The 22,172-nt window shown below is 31.3% G+C and overlaps 1 protein-coding gene across 4 annotated transcripts in view; it reads left to right on the top strand.

The window, feature by feature from the left end:
- The window catches only part of LOC136778139 (probable G-protein coupled receptor CG31760), a 278,811-nt gene that overhangs the window by 88,812 nt on the left and 167,827 nt on the right, over window positions 1–22,172 (top strand). For all 4 annotated transcript variants that reach the window (XM_066734758.1, XM_066734756.1, XM_066734751.1 and 1 more), the window contains exon 2: window positions 12,450–12,611. The gene's annotated coding sequence lies outside the window, so the exon portion shown is untranslated. The remainder of the gene's footprint in view (window positions 1–12,449; window positions 12,612–22,172) is intronic.

The following is a 22,172-nucleotide window of genomic DNA, read 5'->3' as shown; positions in this document are numbered from 1 at the left end:
TCAAATACTTCTCAAACATCTGTGTTACAAACTTGCCCCATAAACGAGGCAAATTGTAACAGTAGATTAGTTTTGAAAAAATATTTCTTCTACTAAGATCGGTAAAGATTCTAGGTGCTTTTTTATGCATATTTTCAACGAATAATTACGCTTTAAGAACAAATAGCTTTTATAAATAAATTATGAATCTTTTCAAAATTATGCATATTTTTTCAAAAATTGTTACACCCACACAACTTGCCTGAAGTTTCCCTACAGTCTAAGAAGCAAAATTTTTACTATGCGCAAAAATTGTTTTCTTAGTACAACAGAAAATTTCAAGCCCCAATAACAGATCTATAGTAATACTATATTTAGAATTGAATGTTAACTAGGTTTAGGTTATTTACATATAGCGAAAATAAACCAGGATAAACGAAGATAGAAAACGACAACTATACTATAGCTGTAAGCATATTGTAGAATAAGAAGGGACGAAAACAACATAGAGGTAACTATTATTTCCAATTCGCGTCTATTCATTTCAACGTATCTGTCAACATGCCGTAAAATATATGGTAGTATACCATTTTCCACTGATTTATCCGGTGGCCTTTGACAAGCCATACGAGAGATTCAGCGAACCTTTAATAAGTTTCACAAGCAAACAACCTTCGGAGCGTTAGTACTCTCTTACCGCTACCCTTTTTCATACGTAATACGTATGTAATACAAATCTTCACCTCTCTCAAGATAAGGGGTCAACTTCAGTTTATGTACGCATCGTTCCTCTCGCGTTATACATCATACCTGTAAAGCCTGTCTTGGATTAAACAGACCCTCCACTCTGACCTCCCAGCACATATAACTATATAGGCTTGCAAGTCAAAGTGGGGGGAACCTTTACACCCAGACTGGCTTCACTGTGTTGTATACGTTCAACAAAAGACACAGTAGTGTCTTGGCGGCAAGTACATATAAAATACATATATACACCGTCGAGGCACTGACTATTTTATATAGCAACTTTGGCCGTTCCAATTTTTCAATCGATTTATCTCAGTAAATATGCATTGGCACGATTTCAAAGATTTTTTTAATAACGTTTACAAAAAGCTTGTAAATAAGACCTTGAACATTAAAAAAGTTTCATGCCATCTAGAGATTTCTTATAGGGGAAAGTAGACGAATATAGATCAGAAGGTTAATATTGATCACTTTAATGTTACAAAATATAATTGAGCTATAGGATAATCCTGATAGGCTGTGAATTGATAAGGCAGAAACTTTTTAATAACAATGGTGTTGGACGATTTTGCGGAAATTCGGGCGTTGGCAACAAAAATAACTTTTGGTGCGATTTCCTTATAAGAGTTATAGTTCATTGTATCAGAAGTGCACTTGGCAAATTAATTTATTCCAACATTATTTTGGTAGAATAAATTACGTTGTGATTTAAGGTAAACATTACATTTTTCGTTAAAATTGATAACTTTAATATTAGCGATTATAAATAATCTTGATCAATTCCATGAATACGCAGGTAATTTCAATCACGTTGATCAATATTAACCGATTTTGATCAATAATAGTTCTTAAATTTACTACTTTCTTGATACTTGGAAAAAATTCGTCAGAAATAAAACAATCAAAGACAAAAAAAGCTCGTCTAAGAAGAAAGAAAATGACATATGCCCAGGATGCTAAAAAATAGGTATGGATAATCTGTGGTGATGTTCTATGTCATATGGGCATTGGTACACGCTATATGCACTATAAAATCTCGACCACAAGACTTAAATTCGTGTATAGCATGCGAGTTATCAGTGATCGATATTAGCCGACTATAAGAGGTTGATTAAGTCAATGCAGTAGTTTATAAATTCCTATTTTTCTTTTGACTAATTGATTTGAATACAGTCTTTTTTCAAATATAATATTGTTCAATAAACAAAAAAAGTTGAAATTAAATCAATAAATTTATTATATTTTTTTAAATATCTTATTTTTTCCTCAAATTTTCTTTAGGTGATCGATATTCGATCACTCTCCTCTACCCTATTTATTGATATGCCCAAAAGATGATGTTCTCTCGTTCAATATTTCCACGCATGTTTCATTCTGTGTGAATTGGGTAGATAATGTTAAGGACAATGCCAATTTAATGAATTAGTGTCATCATGTGGATGTAAGATTAAATAAAAATTTATAATGTTAGATATATGGAAAATGTAATATAACACTGTATGAAAATATAATTTAACCTAACGATGTTAGTTGGATGCAGCTCGATGCACGCTATCTGTTAATTAAAATCGATATAACTGATACGCAACGTTTTGCGTATAACTAATGCAGGGAGGCTATATACTTTATTGGTAGTATGTTTTTAGGTGAAAAGATATTATCACATAATGAGATTATCTCCAAAAAAGGTATTTTCAGATTAGTCGATAAGGTAATTATATTTTACAGACAGTTATCACTAACCGATAGGTAAAACAGACTGCTTCGACGAAAGTAGGAGTATAAATGCAAGGTGTCTCAGTAACTTTGTAAACAAGCAATATGTTACAATATGTTACTTTCGGGTAAAGATGCAATGAAATGTGTCAGGAACCATTTTTATGAGTTGAGGGGACACATACCGTGAAAAGAATAGTTTTGTCTTGAAGGCCATGGTTTTCAAATTTTGAAAGTTACTGATTATTTTTTTATATATAGAGAGAATCGCCTAACTGCTATTATCTATTATTGAACCTTATCCCGAATACTTTCCAGAACATCTGAAGCTGGCAGTTCATTTTCCGGAAACCTGTTTTTTTAAAGTGTTCTGTCTCTATGTATCGATTAAGATGCTAACTCTTCCTTTAGAAATTACCAGTTTTTGCATAAAGTACAACATTTTCATAAATTATGTATAGGCTCTAATTCTACTAAGAGCTACTGATAAAATAATCCCATAAAAAATAATCTTTGCCTGTAAAAAAAGAGCGCGCGTACGTCAATTGCATAAATCGTCTAGCGTAAATAATTTAGTAAAATAAAATACTTGAATGAAAAAAAAAATAGTGAAATCCAAATGTAAAGCAAGTATATATTATTAACTTGGCAAAAGTTAAAATTTCGAAAAAAAAAATAGTAACACAAAAGTTTATTTGCCGGGCTCGTAATGTTCATACCTAAGTAGCTATCTTACGATACAAGCATTACTTTTCGTGATTTCAATGTGGCTGTTTAATGCCATTCACGTAACGTACTCAGCAAGTAACTTTTTTGTGTTATTATTTTTTTCTTTGAAATTTTAACTTTTGCCACGGTAAAAATATATGAGCAATACCACCAATTCGGGAACTGATTTATCGACGCACATCCCAGATTTTTTTGATATTCTCAGATCTTGTACTCTTTATCGAAAAATTATTCACTAATTTTTTTCAGGATTTTTATCCATTATTTACGACGGGGTTATATTGGAAAGTTATTAATTTTAAGTACGTCCTATCGTTTAATTTATTTTCTATACTTTTTCAAATAACTTAATAAATTTTTGTACACATAATTTCCGTGTAAAAAAATCTCACCTTTCCAGGGGAATAATTGTTCTTTTAGTAACATCACTTTATACAGAAGAAATTAGCGTTTAAAGTATAAAAATCAATTTTTCAGGAAATGCGTATTTTTTCGTAAAGTTAAGAAAATTTCACATGGAACCTGTAACTTTCAAAATGCAATTCCTATTAAAACTCGTCGAATCGATAATAATAAAAAAAAGAAATAATAAATAGTTTACCGCAAGTATTATGGACCATCTCGATTTTTAGAGTCTTTTTCCCAAGTATGACACTAGAGCCTCTAATATTTATTCGAAATGACTTAATTTTATTACTGTATGTGCCGGTGTCTTTGCGTAAAAATCGGGATTACGTAGGAGTACCAGTTTAAATTTTTTTAATTGCAGTAATAGCTCCCCCAATGTGTTTTTTCAACTGTGTAAATCATTTTTCATGTTTAAACCAACTTTAAACCTACAAATTTTAAATTTTAAACTTTCAAAATAAGAGTATATTTAGGGTTGGCGAACAAAAAATGTAGGTTGGTACTCCTACGTAATCTCAACTTTTACGCAGAAACCGGCACTTAGGCTGATGGCAGAGAACGTTCGTAATCGCTTACGGACGCCGTAGCCGTAATCCGTAGTTCAAGGCAGAGAAAATCGTAACGTAATGATTGGTATAACCACATGCAGTACTACTAAATGTTACCGACGAAGTAAGTTGTCAGGGTTACCTTTATAACAATTTTTAAAACTAATTTAAATGTGATTACATGGTGTCTGCAATTTTTCAATTTTTGAATTATTTTAAAATATATATATAAACATTAATGAAATAATAAAATATAAATAAGTAAAACAGTATATATATAAGAATTAAGATCTTTAGGTAATTATTTGATTTTTAACATGTGAGCCTGCATTATTATGTTCGTTAATTTTTAAATTATATTTCTAGTCTAATTTTATTATTTTAGTTTTAAATAGGATAACTAAAAAAAATGGAGATTAGTAATGATGAAGATTTTAATGGAATTGTGTTACGCTGGATAAACCTATGCATACTATACCTTCGTAAAAGAAAACAAAAAAGGTGGATAAACCAACGATGGCTAGTTCGACCTATTAATTGTAAGAGGATTGAAAATGGGGACTATGATAACTTATTTTAAGAAATTAAAGAAGATCCAAAGCTTTTCTACCATTATACACGAATGACTAAAGAACATTTTGAGAAACTATTAGAACTGACAAAGCGACATTAACAAAAAAATCTAAACGTGCTTTGGTACCAGAGTTGAGACTTTTAATATGTTTGAGGTAATTCTGTAATAATATTCATAATAATGAATTTTAAGTTTATATTTTTGAAAAAGATATATAAATAAAATGTACATACTTTTTAATTCCAGATACTTAGCAACGGGAGATTTACCCTTTACTATAGCTCTTGCATTTAGAATAGGAGAATCAACAGTCAGAGAAATCGTTAAAGAAGTTTGCTCAGTTTTAATAAAAGTGTTGCAGCCAATCTATTTATCAGAGGCAACGAAAAATGATTGGAACCATTGTGTACAAGGTTTTTGGCGAATGTGGAACATTCCTAATTGTGCAGGCTCTGTAGATGGGAAACATGTAAGATTGAGATGTCCGCCTAATTCAGGGAGCTTATATTTCAATTACAAAAGGTATTATAGCATCGTTCTGATGGCAGTGGCAGATCATTTGTATCGATTTACATTGGTAGACGTAGGTGCATATGGAGGTAAACAGTGACAAGAAAAGTGTAGCTTATTATATAAACTCATTATTTATTTAAAAATTTGTTTGCAGGGAATAGTGATGGTGGTATCTTCCATGACAGTGAAATTGGTAGAAAATTAAGAAATGGAGAATTAAACTTACCGAAAAAGCAAAGATTCTTCCCTAACAGTGATCTGAAATCTGATACATATTTCGTAGCTGATGATGCATTTAAATTATCAAACAGGATAATGAAGCCTTATTAAAAAAAAATCTTAGCTACAATGAGCAAATATTTAACTATAGACTGTCAAGAGCCAACCGTACAGTTGAAAGTTCTTTTGGTATATTTGCTGGAAAATGGAGGATTTTTCAAACTGCCACTAGTATGCTCCCTGATACTGCAGATTTAATTATAAGTGCGTCTACTTGTCTTCATAATTATGTCTTGAAGGAAGAACAAAGATGCGGTTTCAAACAATATGGCCAAGAATCAGCTTTCTATGGAAATTATAATCAAGTATACATTAATGCATTACATAACATACAAACTAATTTAAAAATTTATTGATTTACTCACTGTGCAATTTATTTTAGGAGTCACCCTGGATGAATATATCATCTATTTCTAAGGAACATGAAAGAGATGTGACAAGTGGCGAAAAACAAAGGAGAGATTTAATGGATTATTTCGTTTCTGAATCAGGAAAAGCAGATTGGCAGCATGCGTATGTGCAAAGAGGTGTACATACAGATAAATAAAAAATTGAGTTAGCTTCATTTAACATAACCTGTAGCTTTAATGTTGTAATTGAATGTTCTTTTATTAAGCATATTTATTATATTTTCTTAATTCTAATAATTTAAAAAATTTGTAACGTTTCATTTTACAACTAACAATAAAAAAATGAGTATAATATATGTAAAACAGAAAAATATATGTCTTATTTTTCAATGAAGGAACATATGTTTTAACATTTCTTACTTAATAATATAATCGTATGCATTTTACCACTCTTATTTTTATGATCACAGTTTACAGCTAATTAAAAATCATTAATCTACATCGAATACTGTTCAAAAACGCTAAAGAACTACATTTAAAGTAATATTACTTTCATGAATTATACCTATAATTCACAACATCAACATATCAGTTTTGCAATAATTGTATAAAATAAAACCAAATTAAGGTCTCTTTCAAATATATACAGTCTTGCTCTGAAACTTTAAAGAATTTAATTTAAATAAGAACATTTTTCTTTCCAATATTATTCGCATTGTATGTAGGTTACTTGTTCTTTTCAATTTTAACTTCAATCTTTAAACTCTGGTTCTTTTCGTATACTCTTTCGATTTTCAAATCTTTACACGAATAAATGTGGTTTATGAATAGACTCATTTCATACATTCTTGTCAGCTTTAAGGAGATATATATTCAATCACTTTGTATTCAGCAAACTGTCTTATCGTTCTATCTCAACTATATAAATCCTTATATAACCTTATATGATAAAACTAATAATCCATAAGAAATTTAGGTTTTAATAACTATAAAATTTGGTAATTACACAAAAAATAACTATAAATTAGCATTTTTAAGAAACAACTCGTGTAAAATATTAAAATGCACACAGTAATTATAAATTACCAGATAATGGCTTTATCAGGTCTTCTAGGATCATCTTACGTCTCAAATTTTTTTCGTTTTCAGAAATCTTATTAAATTCAGGCTTTTCTAAATTCCAAGAAAGCTTCATTTGATGTTGAAGATTTTTTATCAAGATAAGTAGTAATTTTCTGACTGACATGTACAAGTGTCTGCTCTAATTCTTTAGTTTCGTTAATTTTTTTTTTCTTTTTTACTATTGGTTGTACATTTTCTTTTAGATCATGTTGAACATCAGAAGTTTTAAGTGAACTGGTATAATACTCATTGCTACATTTATCTGCTTCCTTGAAATTTTCACCTGTATCTTTGGTCTCTTCGTTGATATTAGCTGTATTCTTTCCGCAATTTGTAATACTTCTGAAAATAATATTTCAAAAATGAATTAAAAAAATATTGTTTAAATTAAATCATTCTAAATATCTTACTTTCTTCTTTTGATGACATTTTCTAAAAATGAAAATTTTTTGAAATATATAAAATTAAACTCTTTGTACGCTCCACTTCCACTTCGCGATGAAGTTTCCAATTTTTTCAAATCTTTATTATACTTTTCTCCTAACATAGTTATTCTCTTTTAACAGAAAACTAGAGTGTATAGGTTGTCTGTGAAAAGAAATTATTTAATTACTCTATACTTTATAAACAAAAATGTATGTAAAAATTCTTATTTACTATTATTAGTTTCTAACAAAACATTTGAGATTTCATTCCATGCATTCTGTTTCATTGTGATATTTTTAAAATTGTTGTTTTTCTTATCGTAAAGAAAAGGTCGTTCTCTATATAATTCAATCAATAGGTCATCCCCTTCATTTTCATTACAATTAATCTTCTGAACTTCATTTAATTCAAGTAGATCATCATAATCAGAATGATAATCAGCAGTAAAATTGCAATAATTTTGGTGATCCGACATTGTGTTCTGATTTCTGAAAAAAAATGAAATAAAAAAATAAAATGGTTAGAATTTATTTTGGTGTTAATAAAAAATAGAAAATAAAATTGCAAGCACAACTGCGAAAAGTCATATAATAACCAAAAGATCTTAATTTGTATACCTTATTTTACTTCTTTAAGTTCAATTATTTTATAAATGTTCATATACACATTTGAAAATAATTTAACGGATTAAAAATTACAAAGACACCATGTATCGCAAATTAGTTTTTAAAGGTTATAAAGGCAACCTATTCGGTCGGTAACTATACTACATTTAGTAGTTACTGGTTATAGCCAATCATAACGTTACGATTTTCTCTGCCTTGAACTACGGATTACGGCTACGGCGTCCATCAGCGATTACGAACGATCTCTGCCATCAGCCAGTAATAAAATTAAATCATTTCAAATAAATATTACAGGCTCTAGTGTCATACTTGGGAAAAAGACTCTAAAAATCGAGATGGTCCATAATACTTGCGGTAAACTATTTATTATTTCTTTTTTTTATTATTATCGATTCGACGAGTTTTAATAGGAATTGCATTTTGAAAGTTACAGGTTCCATGTGAAATTTTCTTAACTTTACGAAAAAATACGCATTTCCTGAAAAATTGATTTTTATACTTTAAACGCTAATTTCTTCTGTATAAAGTGATGTTACTAGAAGAACAATTATTCCCCTGGAAAGGTGAGATTTTTTTACATGGAAATCATGTGTATAAAAACTTATTAAGTTATTTGAAAAAGTATAGAGAATAAATTAAAAGATAGGACGTACTTAAAATTAATAACTTTCCAATATAACCCAGTCGTAAATAATGGATAAAAAATCCTGAAAAAAATTATTGAATCATTTTTCGATAGAGTACAAGATCTGAGAATATCAAAAAAATCTGGGATGTGCGTCGGTAAACCAGTTCCCGAATTGGTGGAATTGCTAATATATTTGTATAACATTTGAAATTCACTAAGTTTCTTAATTTGAATATTATATTTCACTATATTATTTACGCCAGACGATTTATGTACTTGCCGCTCTTTCTTACAGGCCAAGTTTGTTTTTTATTGGATCTTCTAACGCTTTGTAAGAATGTAATTATTAAAACCAAATCATTATTTTAACCAATTTAATTTAAAAAAAAAATATTTTCGAACGCCTTCGTTGTTCCAAAATGAAAAAACCTTAAATTCAAGATATTATTTTAATAATGTATTAAATTATATACAAATACAATGATGAATTCTTATCATAATTACACTTTTGGAGACTCCTCTCATAATATCCACTGAATATATGAATAATATTTCCAAGATTAAAGCCAAAGCCTTTCACTTCCAAGGATTATAGCTTTTAATTTACCCCCTTTTCCACCTTTTTTTTAGTTGCTACTCTCAACATCAATTTTGCATTATAGGTATTTATCCAGCAAACTTGGATCATTTTTATTTTCTTTTCATAAATATAAACTAGGAGATACATCAATGAATGCATTAGAACCCTTTTTTCTGTAGGTGTACTGCTTTCAGTTTCCTAAATTTATTCACCCTATGCTCTATCATATGTAAGATATTAAAATGATGAATTATTTTCACTGTTATTCTTCTAGATGGTTTTATCAATTGTAACGTTATTCCAGTCAGTGTGAGGGGCCACTCACTCTACGGGTTTTCCCATTACCTTCGCCTGTCCTTTTCTATCGGTATCAGGGCGCCAGTTGGTCAGTTGGGTGACCAACAACCCTACGTTATCATTTGAGTCTTTCGACTCCATTCTCTATGCATCTTATACGGCCCTGCGGCCATGCATTTGGACGGTAACGGTAGCCAGGGTCGCTCAGTATGCTAGGTCGTGGAGAGAGGGGAGGGTTCCTTACGGAAGTCCGAGCCTCGCAGACCTATCTGCTGAGGAGCATACATTTATCGCTCACCACCCACACACAGGTGGTGGTGAGGAGTGCGGGAACATGCGGTATCATTGCCAAGCATAGAGTTTGCCAGGAGCGGACCACCACGGAGGCAATGTTCGCGGCCCGTCCAGCCATAGCGCAAGCCTATGGAATTACGGAGGGCACCGGGACACATTCCAACGGGCTAACTACGCCCCTGCACAACCCGCTATGCATTGGATGCATCCAGAAGCACAGCTGTTCTGTGAGCGCTAAGCGATATACTGGAAGTGTGGACATTACGCTTATTGTTCATTCATACATAAAAGGCACATAATATTACAGCTATACTTTTTATATATATAATAGTCGGATTTCAATGAGCTTTTATCTTTAACCTTACCATTATATATTCTTGCATTAATATCCTCCGTTTCTGTAATTGCATATAATATTTCATTAATATTGTATTGCTGCTCAAATGCCATGTTTTATTTTCTAAAAAGTTAATTAAAGTTTCTTCACTTTTAAAAGAAAATAGGAAATTTTTTACAACGAAACGGTATCCCAGACTACTTGCAACCATTTCAAATTTATTTTACTGATCTAGGGATGTTAAGTAACTTTTAAATTTCGCGCGAAAACTTCAGAGTGAGCAGAAAGTGAGGCTGAGTGAGCGACTGAAAATTAGGCTCACGAAAATGGCGGGCGCTCACTCTGAGCAGCTTAATGAGCAGTTTCATCCAGTACTTTTGTCTAGGGGATTTGGCGAGCGCTCACCGAGCGCTCACTGAGCGGTTGTGCTTCTGGATGCACCCATTGGCCGGTATCTAGTCGTGACGTACGTGTAAGCTGGCCTATAGCACACGCTTCACGTACGCGAACCGACCCATGGCTGTCTGAGTGCCGCGTCACGCGCTCACCAGCACGCACGGACACATCAGCACAGTCCCATGGTCGCGTTCCGACTGGTTCCGACTGCCTGCTATGGCAGTCTGCGCAAGACATTCGCGCAGCCTGCTTGACGCGCGTAACCAGCGTTCAAGCCAGACTCGTTGTTCTATCTCCCCTCCTCGTGGGGACTTATAGACACGGTGATTCTTTTTGGACTCCCCGAGGCAGCTTCTCCTTATCTCAGGTTGCCTGGGTTGTTTGGCATGGCCCTGCCTTACTTCTCAGGACAACCTGGACATCGTTTCCTGGAGCGCCGGTCTTTTCATCCGCGCCTCAACGGGGTCTATCCTTGACGTTAGCTATAAACCACTCGTGAGCCTATCTCACGAGTCGGTAACGTAGGGATTAATAATACCCACTGTTCGGTAGCTTTTCTACTTTTGATTCGGTATCTCGCATACGTAACGGAGAACTTCGTTACACAACATATTCAATAACTGTTTGACTTATATTTCCAAGAGTTTATACTCAAAATTACCTGCAAGCTTTTAACAATCAAGAATTGGCTTCTAATTTTTTCCATTTTTCCACCTTTTTCTTAAGTTTAACTTTCATCATTAACTTTGTATTATGGCTCTTCCTATGGTAAACTGGTATGATTTTTAGCTTCTTCTAATTAATATAACCTATGAAATATACCAATTAATTCAATAGAAGCCTCTGTTTTTTGGGCATACTGCTTTCAGATTCCTGGATTTTTCCTACCTATGCCTTACATATTGAAGTATTGAATTTTAATCAAATGATGGTCCACACACATTTACCTTATTTTAACTCTATTTATATATAGGGTTTTTGTTACTTCTAGACCAATATATCCTAATGGCTTAATTCTCAGCAATGTCATAATAATATATCCCACAAAAAACAAGCTTCGCTTGTAAAAAAAAGACGGCAAGTACATAAGTCGTATCCAGCATGATTAAAATATAGTAATATAAAATATTTTAATTAAAAAAAATAGTGAAATCCAAATGTTAGGCAAGTATAAATTTTTACCATGGTGAAAATTGAAAATTGGAAAAAAGTAAATAGTAATACTAAAATTACTTACCGAGCACATTATGTGCAATCGTATTAAATAGCCACATTTTTAACTTACGAGAAGCAACGCTTATATAGCAAGATAGTGATTTACACATAGATATTACGGGCCCGGCAAGTAATTTTTGTATTACTATTTACTTTTTTCCAAATTTCAATTTTGGCCATGGTACAAATTTATACTTGCCTAACATTTGGATTTCCTATTTTTTTTAATTAAAATATTTTATATTACTATATTGTAATCATGCTACATACGACTTATGTACTTTCCGTCTTTTTTTTACAAACGAAGCTTGTTTTTTGTGGTATGTTATGACTACGCCTTTTCTGTTAGTACTAATTTATGATACAATATTTCTATTATAAAAGTACTAGTGTAATAGCCCAAAATAAGATATCAGTATCGATCTTTATAACGTAGCAATACTTATAATGCCTTGTTTGCAATACTTCATACGTATGAAATTAATAAAACCACTTGTCAATACTAAACCATTACTGTATTTTGTATGTCATCCTACAAGTCCTTAAAGTATTCCTTTTTAGCTATTAACAGCAAATGTGAAGCATATATAACGCTGTAATATATCAATTTTATAAAAATTTAATGATAATTATACCTATTATATTACTGTCAAGTAATAATTAGACATGATTTTTGTATTGACAGATTCATTTCTATTTGATGAACAACCAGAGATAGTGCAGCTGATCAGAAGGCACTAGGAAGTATTATTCGAAAATGCCTCGGCCTTTAAGAAGGGTCGATTGTGGACCTATACTTAAACTTGGGCTCAAGCAGCTCGGCACCACTTGAACGCAAAACAAGGAGGTCAGTAACAATATAGTACAAAATTTATATATATCAAGAGACACGGTAATGTCTCGACGGCAAGTACATATAAAAGTAGATAATGACATGTCTGTAGCGCCGAGCACTACCGTGTAACTTATACAACAAGTTTGGCCGTCTCAATTTTTAAACCAATATATTTAAATGAATGATCAATTGTGATGATTTAAATAAAGCTTTCCTTAAAATGGTTTTGAACAAGCTTTCATTTGAGCCCACGAACAACAAAATCGCTTCACGCAATCCAGAGATCTCATACTCGGTTAGCTATATATATATTGAAAATTGAGATTCTTCTCCATAATCTTCTTCTTTTCCAGCCAGAATGTATGTCTCGGGCTGAAGTTAACCGCTAAAGAAAATGACGTCATTTTTTCTCAGTTTTGCCAACCGGTTATACTCAACGACAAACCAGTGTTCTGAACTATCAAATAAAATCGATGTAATCGATATAATTAATCCGGCGAATACTGTTAACTGTCAATTGTAATGTGAGGTTATTTATATATAATACAGTGAGGTTAATTATTGCTATGTTAGTGAATGCGTTAAATTTTCGAAATGATAAATAAATTCGAATAATAATGACATAAGGAGTCGACAACTATTAGATAAGTATAACATTATATTTTACAATACAGGATGTTAATATACTTTGTGGTACTTTGTGAAATTTCTTTTCCAGATTAAATTGAGACAGAACATTTCCATTGCCAATTTCATTGCTGATGCTACAGCTGACTGGATGAAGTAAGATTAATATTTATATATCTTCAACACTGTGCCAAGGAGAAGTATACTTTCAACATTTATGTGCATCGGTGCTTATCATGAGCATATTAATTTAAAGAGATTGTTAAGATATTTGATAAACATATGATAAAATCTCAGGTATGGAAATCATTAATAAAATTCATGTTCAACTTTTTCTTTTCTTTAAACTCATATGGATTTCAACTGCCCGATAGGTTATATCACATATAAGAATAATTTTCCATGAGACAATAACAGTTTCTGCTTATTATATATACAAACAATTTTCCAGGAGACAATAAAACTTTCTTATTACTACGATTAAAGAAAAGTAGATGAATATTTTCTAATCGTTATTTAATATTCAAGTATAATATAAAAAAATATTAAAACCAAATATTTATCTACGCTTCCCTAATTAGAATAGAAAGAAATTATTATTATCTCCAAAAAAATTATTCAAATTTAATTTTTTATAAGAATAACATTTAATTTTATATTATAATATGTAACAAATTTTTTGGTACTTAGTGAGATTTTATTTCAGATTGAATTACAATAACGTATTTATTATGTCATTGTGCAGGCTTGAGCTGTAATATTTAATAGAAGAAGTCAGAAATGATACCAGTTTACGATAGAAAGAGCCATAATGCAAAGTTAATGTTGAGCGAGTTAAACCTAAGGAAAATGTGGAGAAATTAAAAAATTTTGAAGCCAATTTTTAATATTGAAAAGCTTGCAAGTCATTTTGGGCATAAACTCTTTGAAATATATAAGTCAATTACATAATAAATATAATGATAACATCATCTATATATATAGAAATGAAACTATGAAAAGAAATCATCATTTTAATATTTTCCATGCAATAGAATATACAGTGAATAATTTTGCGAAACTGAAAGTACTATATATCCACAAAAGAGAGGCTTCCATTGCATTAATTTGTGTATTTTCTAGTTTATATTAATGAAAAGAAAATACAAATGGCACTATATAGTTTGCTTGAAAAATAGCCCTGATTCATAGCTGATATTGGGAGTAACAGTTAAGAAAAAGGAATGAATTTCTAAGCAAATCCTTAAAAGTGAAGGGTTTGTAGATGATTTTGGGTATACAATTTTGGAATTAGAAATCAACTAGTTAATGAATATTATAACAAAATCATGTAGATCTGTAAATATGAAAAGAATTCATGATTGCAATATTTAACATGTGATGGGGCATACGGTGAATAAATTTAGGAAGCTGAAAACTATATATCTAAAGAAGAGAGGTATCCATTGCAGGGGTTGGTGTATTTCCTAGTTTATATTAATGAAAGGAAAATATAAATAGCATTAATGTGCTGGAGAAAGTGCCATAATGCAAAGTTGATATTGAGGGTGACAGCTAAGAAAAAGGTGGAAAAATGAGTCAATTCATAAGAAAATCCTTGAGAGGGAAAAACTTGCAGGTGATTTTGGGCATACAACTTTGGAATTATATATCACATAGTTGATGAAAATTATAATAAAATCATGTAGATGTGTAAATATAAAAGGAATTCAGGATTTCAATATTTCACGTGTAATAGAGCATACGATGTGTAACTTCAACAGGAAACTGAAAGCAGTATACCTAAAAGTCATAGGCTTCCATTGCATTAACTGGTATATATTTTACAGTTTATATTAATGAAAAGAATATATAAATATCACTAGTTTATCAGGGAAAGAGTCATAATGCAAAGGTGATAGTGAGAGCAACAACTAAGAAAAAGGTGGATTTAAAGGTAAATTTAGAAATAAATTTTTGAAAGCGAAAGGCTTTAAGGTGATTTTGATTATAAGATGTTGAAAATATAATTCAAACAGTCATTGAATCCTATATTAAAAACATCTAAAAGTGTAATTATGATAAGAACTCATCATTGTAGTATTTTGTATTTTACTTATTAGATTAATAAATTAATATCTCGAATTGAAGCGTTACATTATGGAACGATCACAACATTGGAAAATGTTTTGTAAGATTGAATTAGTTAAAACAATTTTTTAGTTTTAATTCCTATATTCTTACAAAACGTTATAAGATCCCACAAAAAACAAGCATCGCTTGTAAAAAAAGGACGGAAAGTACATAAGTCGCATCTAGCATGATTAATATATAATAATATAAAATATTTTAATTAAAAAAAATAGTGAAATCAAAATGTTAGGCAAGTATAAATTTTTACCATGGCGAAAATTGTAATTTGGAAAAAAGTAAATAGTAATACAAAAATTACTTGCCGGGCCTGTTGTATGTAGTCGCATTAAATAGCCACATTTATAACTTAAGAGAAGCAACGATTATAAAGCAAGATAACGACTTACAGATGAATATTACGGGCCCGGCAAATAATTTTTGTATTACTATTTACTTTTTTCCAAATTTCAATTTTCGCCATGGTTAAAATTTATACTTGCCTAACATTTGGATTTCACTATTTTTTTTAATTAAAATATTTTATATTATTATATATTAATCATGCTAGATACGACTTATGTACTTGCCGTCCTTTTTTTACAAGCGAAGCTTGTTTTTTGTGGGATTTATATATAACGATATATTACGCAGTATTATAAGCTCATTTATTAAAACTTAACCAGCGTTATGATAATAACAGATGCTAAAATTCTCAAAGCTTCAAAGTGAGCGGGCTAGGGTAATGACTCTTTTAACTATCAAGTTTTCCATAAGTCGAACATATTGTATTGGATATCGGAGGTGTGTCGGGTTGAGCGGTCGGAAGCTCTCGAGCCGTCTCGCACTAGCGCACTCTCCGTGTGTTTTCCTTACTCCCTACTTCGACTCATCTCCGCCAGATAGCCACCGTGTGTTGTGATCTCGCTCTCAGCTTGTTACCACTTACCCGCGGCATCAGATCAGTGATCATCAGTGTGACTGCTGCTCAATCCAAGGTCCAGTGCCTTATCCTTTAGTTCACTCCAGCTAGCCCCAGCGATCTGGGCGAGCTTAAACCATTTCGGCCGAGAATGCCACTCACCGTACACCGGTCTTTCACCGCACACAACTAATGCTATAAGCGTTAGAAAAATTTGAGAGGTACATGTTTATAAAGTTTGAAATTGCCCTTTTCGATGGTGCATTCAAAATTGCTAAAAAATATTTTCAATTATGAATAAACGTCATTTAAACACAAAAGACATAATGCTTCCACTTTTGTCCTTTTAAGTTGAATTTTCAAAGACTTTCCTCTTTAATAATCAACATGAAAAATTTTTAGCTGGTGGAATAAATGTCTAAAGTCAAAGAATGCAATATTCAATAATTAATTTTTCGCTTCAGTAATTTCAAAATGGCAACCAAACCGTACAAATTTTGCCTTTTACATGTATGAATTTTTTCCTCGTAAAAGAGGAGCTTGTCAGCAGAGTGCTAAGGGGAAAACGTTCTTACCATCTTTTAAAACATATGTCTGAATTCTTTCAACTGGTTTCTATTAATTTTTTTGTTTCGCAAATGACATAATTTTTGCAAAACCGAACATTTCCTCAAATCATTTCAAAAAAATTCTTGTAAATTCTTCAGCTAATTTTGAAAATATTTTATTCTTGTCAATTTTTTTTTAAATAAAACGCATCTATTGTCTCCTTGCCGTAAATACTATTCAAGATTCCCAACTATCATCATCGTGGAGGTCGACGATTTTAGATAGTCTCTTTCGTTTTTTTTTTAGATTTTAGTAATTTTATATGTATATTTTTTTTATTTTTGATTATATTTTTCTCATAGATTTCTCGCACTTTCCATATTTTCACGAAATATGCGAACAGATTCAAATTTCGATGAATGCAAAGACAAATGAAAATTACGAATGATTCCGTTGAAAATCGTGTTCAAGTAGAAAAAATTGTTCTGTTGCAGATAAAAAATATTCAAACTCTGAGCCTTCAGTACTTCTGTAATGCAAAAATAAAAAAAATGACAGTATGAGCCGATAACAAACCGAGTTACCAAGATGTATCGCGAAAGCGAAAAACAAAGTTATTTCAAATTTAATAAATTTTTTATTCAAAAATAGTACGTTTTAAGAAAAAATTTATAAAGAATAAAATGTTTTCAAAGTTAGCTAAAGAATATATAAGATTTTTTTTGAAGCATTTGAGCAATTTTTCGATTTTGCAAAAATTGTGTCATTTGCAAAACAAATAACTTAATTAAAACCCGTTGAAAAGAATCAGATATATTTTTAAAAGATTTTAAGAACTTGTTCCTCTTATCACTTTGCTGACAAGTTCCTCGTTTACGAGGAAAAATTTCATAAATGTATTGGCAAAATTTTTGTGGTTAGGGCGCCATTTTGAAATTACCGAAAAAAAAAATGAATTGTTGAATAATGCATTCTTTGACTTCAGGCATTTATTCCACCGGTTAAAAAGGTTCCAAATCGATTGTAAAGGGGAAGCTTTTGAAAATTAAACTTAAAACAAAAAGAGTGGAAAAATTATGTTTTTTTATGTTAAAACAACGTTTATTCACAATTAACAATATTTTCTAGCAATTTTGAATACACAATCGATAAGGGCCGGTTTCAAAATTTAAAAACATGTATGCCTGATTTTTTTTTCTAACGCTTGTAGCATTAGTTGTGAGCGGTGAAAGACCGATGTAAGGTGAGTGGCATTCTCGACCGAAATGGGTTAAACTAACCTCCACGCCCTCCTGCAATTACACCAGGATTGCTGGTGTGCTATCCCATCCAAACTGGGGAATCTCTTGTGAACTCCAGAAGTGATTTCTTCCTTTCGTCTCGCGTATCGTGGCCTAGATCTCTCAGGTGCGGCACTCCTATCTAGAGACCCTGAGCTTCTGCTCTTTTAACGGAGGGGATAGCTTTTAGTACCTAGGTACGTTTATTTCGTAGTTGGAAAGCTTCCTCGAGCCATTCTCTTTTTTACTCATTCCAATCTTTTTGGGTTCTACTCAGCATAATTTTTTAACGCGTTGTCGTTTCTCCTTTTTTATATTATTCTTGCGGGCTAGGAGCATTACTTATTTGTTTTGTTAAAATTTTTTGTTTTATTTTTTTAAATTTTAAATAACTGTTTTGGTTCAAAAATTACCTGACTTTTTACTTTCAGAACTACCTTTTAAGGAATCATACCGTATCCATTTCTCACATATCATAATAGACGGATTGTCTTCGGCGTATTACAGTTGACATGATTAAGTACAGAGAATGCATGAAACATGCAGTTTTGTGGATAGGTTTTGTGAAAAGATAGTTAAATTTAAACCGTTAGTTTAATTGGAACATCGTAAAGTTGGCCAAAAGATCTTAAAAATGAGATGAAATAAAAAAATGAAATGTAATATTTTATATATATTCCCTTCGCTTGAAATATTATATGACCTTTTACAGTTTACACAGGGTATCTAGTGAACTATGACTAATTTGAGAAATTTGGATAAGGGGTGAAAAAAAAGTTACCTAGAACTTTTTTGCTAGCTCCCTTAATTGAAAGTTATTAGCAATTAAAGTTTCTCGATTTCAATTGCCTTTGAGTAGGAGAAAGATTCTATTGGTCGCATTATTAGCCTATAAGAGCTATAATTCTATACATAGTAATACTAGCAAAGACACACGGGCACTCCGAGTTGAGCTTGTGATAGCAGCCGATAGTCGAGCGGCCTATTCTGGGGTGAGTGCTCAGGGTGTAACAGCAATGATGTTTTTAATTTTAACCACATATTCTTGGGACTAAACTAAGTAGAAAAGTTCTATACTATAAGGTCCGGAAAAGCATCATTGATGAGATAAATCAATTTTAAACCGATGAATCAGGGCTTTGATTCAACGAAAAAATTACTTTACTCTCACATTCGTTGACAGTTTCCCTTCAAAAAACAAAAGAACTTTGTACCTTTCTGTCGATCCATATTGTCATACACACATATACACACATTCACGCAACTACGCCGATTAATAATATTACCTCCTAATGTCTTACATTCCTGTTCCTGGTGCTAATGAAATTTATTTTCTGGCTATTTTTAAAAGGATCTTCGAAATACGGCATTATTGGTAAATTAATTTTCAAGTCGTTTTATCTTTTCTGTAACGTGACTTATGAACTGCTCTAAGGTAGTCAAGAAATAAGTATTATATTATAAAAGCTATTATAAAAAATTTTTATTTTTTTCCTGATTTTGAAATCCCACTGTTTTATCAGATAAAGGAGTTTGCTGCATCATTGGAAGAGCAAAATAATTCGAAATTTGGTTTTCAAGTAAAGCCACAGTTTTATTTCAAAATTTCGGCCTAATAAGTGGAGAGCCTAAAGGATCTCTTTAATAATAAATGAGCCTTTTTTCATTTTATGAAAGGATAAGCTACAAAATTAAGAATAATTTTATGTTAATGCTGTAGATTATTATTCATATTCCTTGCACGTTCTTAGGTACGAGAAGATTTCAGATAACTTAGTAAATACTTATGCTTTTCTCTTTTAAAGTTTATTACGATTTGCTTGGTGAATTGTAAAATATTTCATTTTGTAACCTTATCAACTTCTAGTCACTGTAAACTTGAATCTGATCTAGCAATTGACTAGTTTTAATGGCAAGTCCATTTAGGCAGACACTATGTAAAAATGCAAAAACTATAGAAAATCTATGGCATAAGACAAAATTATTCCTAATTTTGTGTATTGTCCTTTCATAAAATGAAAATAGGCTTATTAATTCGTAAAGGGATCTGTCAAGGTTTCCACTTAGGTCGAAAATTCGAGGGAAGACTAACCTCACAGTTGAAAATCTATTTTCGAGTCATTTTGCTCTTCCAATGATGCAGCAAACTGCTCTATCTGATAAAACAGTGACATTTCCAAGAACAGAAATAAATACAGTTTCTTATAATAGCTTTTTTAATATAATACTTATTTTTTGACTACCTTAGAGCAGTTCATATATCGCGTTACCGAAAAGATAAAACGACTTGAAATTTAATCTACGAATAACGCTGTATTATTCTCCAGACTTTTCAATTAAATGGATGCTATTGAGGATCTTTTTAAAAATAGACACAAAATAGATTTCATTAACATCAGGATCAGGAATTTAAGACATTAAGAGGTATTATTATTAATCGGCGTAGTTGCGTGAGTGTGTGTATATGCGTGTACGACAATACGGATCAACAGAGAAGTACAAAGTTCTTTTGTTCTTTGAAGGGGAACTGTCAACGAAAGTGACAGTAAAGTAATTTTTCCGTTGAATCGAAGCCCTGATTCATCGGTTTAACCCTCGGTGCGCACACATCCCGAAAATACTATACTGCACACACTGGGTCAATTTGACCCAACAGCTTTGAATGACGGTTTTTCGTATACTATGCATGCAAGAATAAAAAAATTAATTTCTGTATTTACCCTGAACCTTTCTTTATTACATTATATAGTTCTTGTTAGACAAAATTATAATAAATTATTTGCAGACTGTTCAAAATACGAGCATGGCAGAGCAACGGCTTTCTTACTTAAAAATTGTGTAGTTATTTCAAATTTGAATTTTAAAAGCTCAAACATTTGGTTTCTATAGATGAAAAGATATTCTTCAACGTAAAAATAATAAGACTTTGTTTGGTTGAAAAAAATATTTTTTTTTCAACATATTAATGGCACTTGGGTATTGACGTTGCAGCGGTTAAAAACACCATACGTGATTATAATTAAGATATTGAACTAATAATTTATAGTACTTTTATGGAATTACTTATCTTTATAATTACCCAAAATAAGAGAAAAACCAAACCACGGATCATTATAACCCAGTGTGCGCACCGAGGGTTAAAATTGATTTATCTCAGCAATGATGCTTTTCCGGACCTTATAGTATAGGACTTTTCTACTTACTTTAGTCCCAAGAATATGTGGTTAAAATTAAAAACATCATTGTTGTTACACCCTGTATAAACTATTCAAACATAAAGGCGCTCAATAAAATTTGTATGCTAAGATTGACAATTTTTACAATTTTCAATTAATAAGCATTTAATTTCTATTTTCGATTTTTACATATTTTTACGATTAAAATGAGTCCAAACATGACATTATTATAAGTTTTTTAGCGATATTATTAATTAATTAAAACTATTAATTATACTCTAATATTGACATTTCTTTATGATATTTTTATTCATTATCATCGTAAAAATATGTACAATTCGAAAATATAAGTTATAAGATTATTTAATGAAAACTGCAAAAGTTTAAATCTTAGATTACCAATTTTTTCGAGTGTTTACGATTTAATAGTTTTTACAGAACTCACTCAAGAATTGGTTGTTCGATTTCCGGCTGCCACTACAGGCTCAAGTCGATGCGCCGTGTTTTTTTATTACTACCATGTATAAAATTATAGCACTTAGACGCTAGTAATGCGACGAATAAAATCTTCCTCTAAATCAAAAGCACTTGCAATCGAGAAAGTTTAATTGCTACTAACTTTCTAAATGAAGGATTCAAGTAAAAATGCTGAAAGGGCAATATTTTTCTTATGATTCTACCTCTTATCTAAATTTTCCAAATTAATCATAGTTAACTGGAGATCCTGCATATTCTGATAAAATTTACCACCTCAACTTCATAATCAGCATTGATGCTATATTGAAGATTGTAAGACTTAAAACTTTATTCCACAAGCCCATACAATGTATAGACTTAGAAGTCCAAGTGGGGGGGGTCTAAGTTTCTACAATATTGTATCACGTGCACACACGCGCAATATCTCATTCTT

This window comes from Prorops nasuta, unplaced genomic scaffold (assembly GCF_024137725.1).
Source record: "Prorops nasuta isolate Cenicafe-Biocafe unplaced genomic scaffold, Cenicafe_Pnas_1.2 PNAS00002, whole genome shotgun sequence".
Classification (NCBI taxonomy): domain Eukaryota; kingdom Metazoa; phylum Arthropoda; class Insecta; order Hymenoptera; family Bethylidae; genus Prorops; species Prorops nasuta.
Note: the sequence above shows the minus strand (reverse complement) of the source record. Positions and strands in the feature narration are given on the sequence as shown.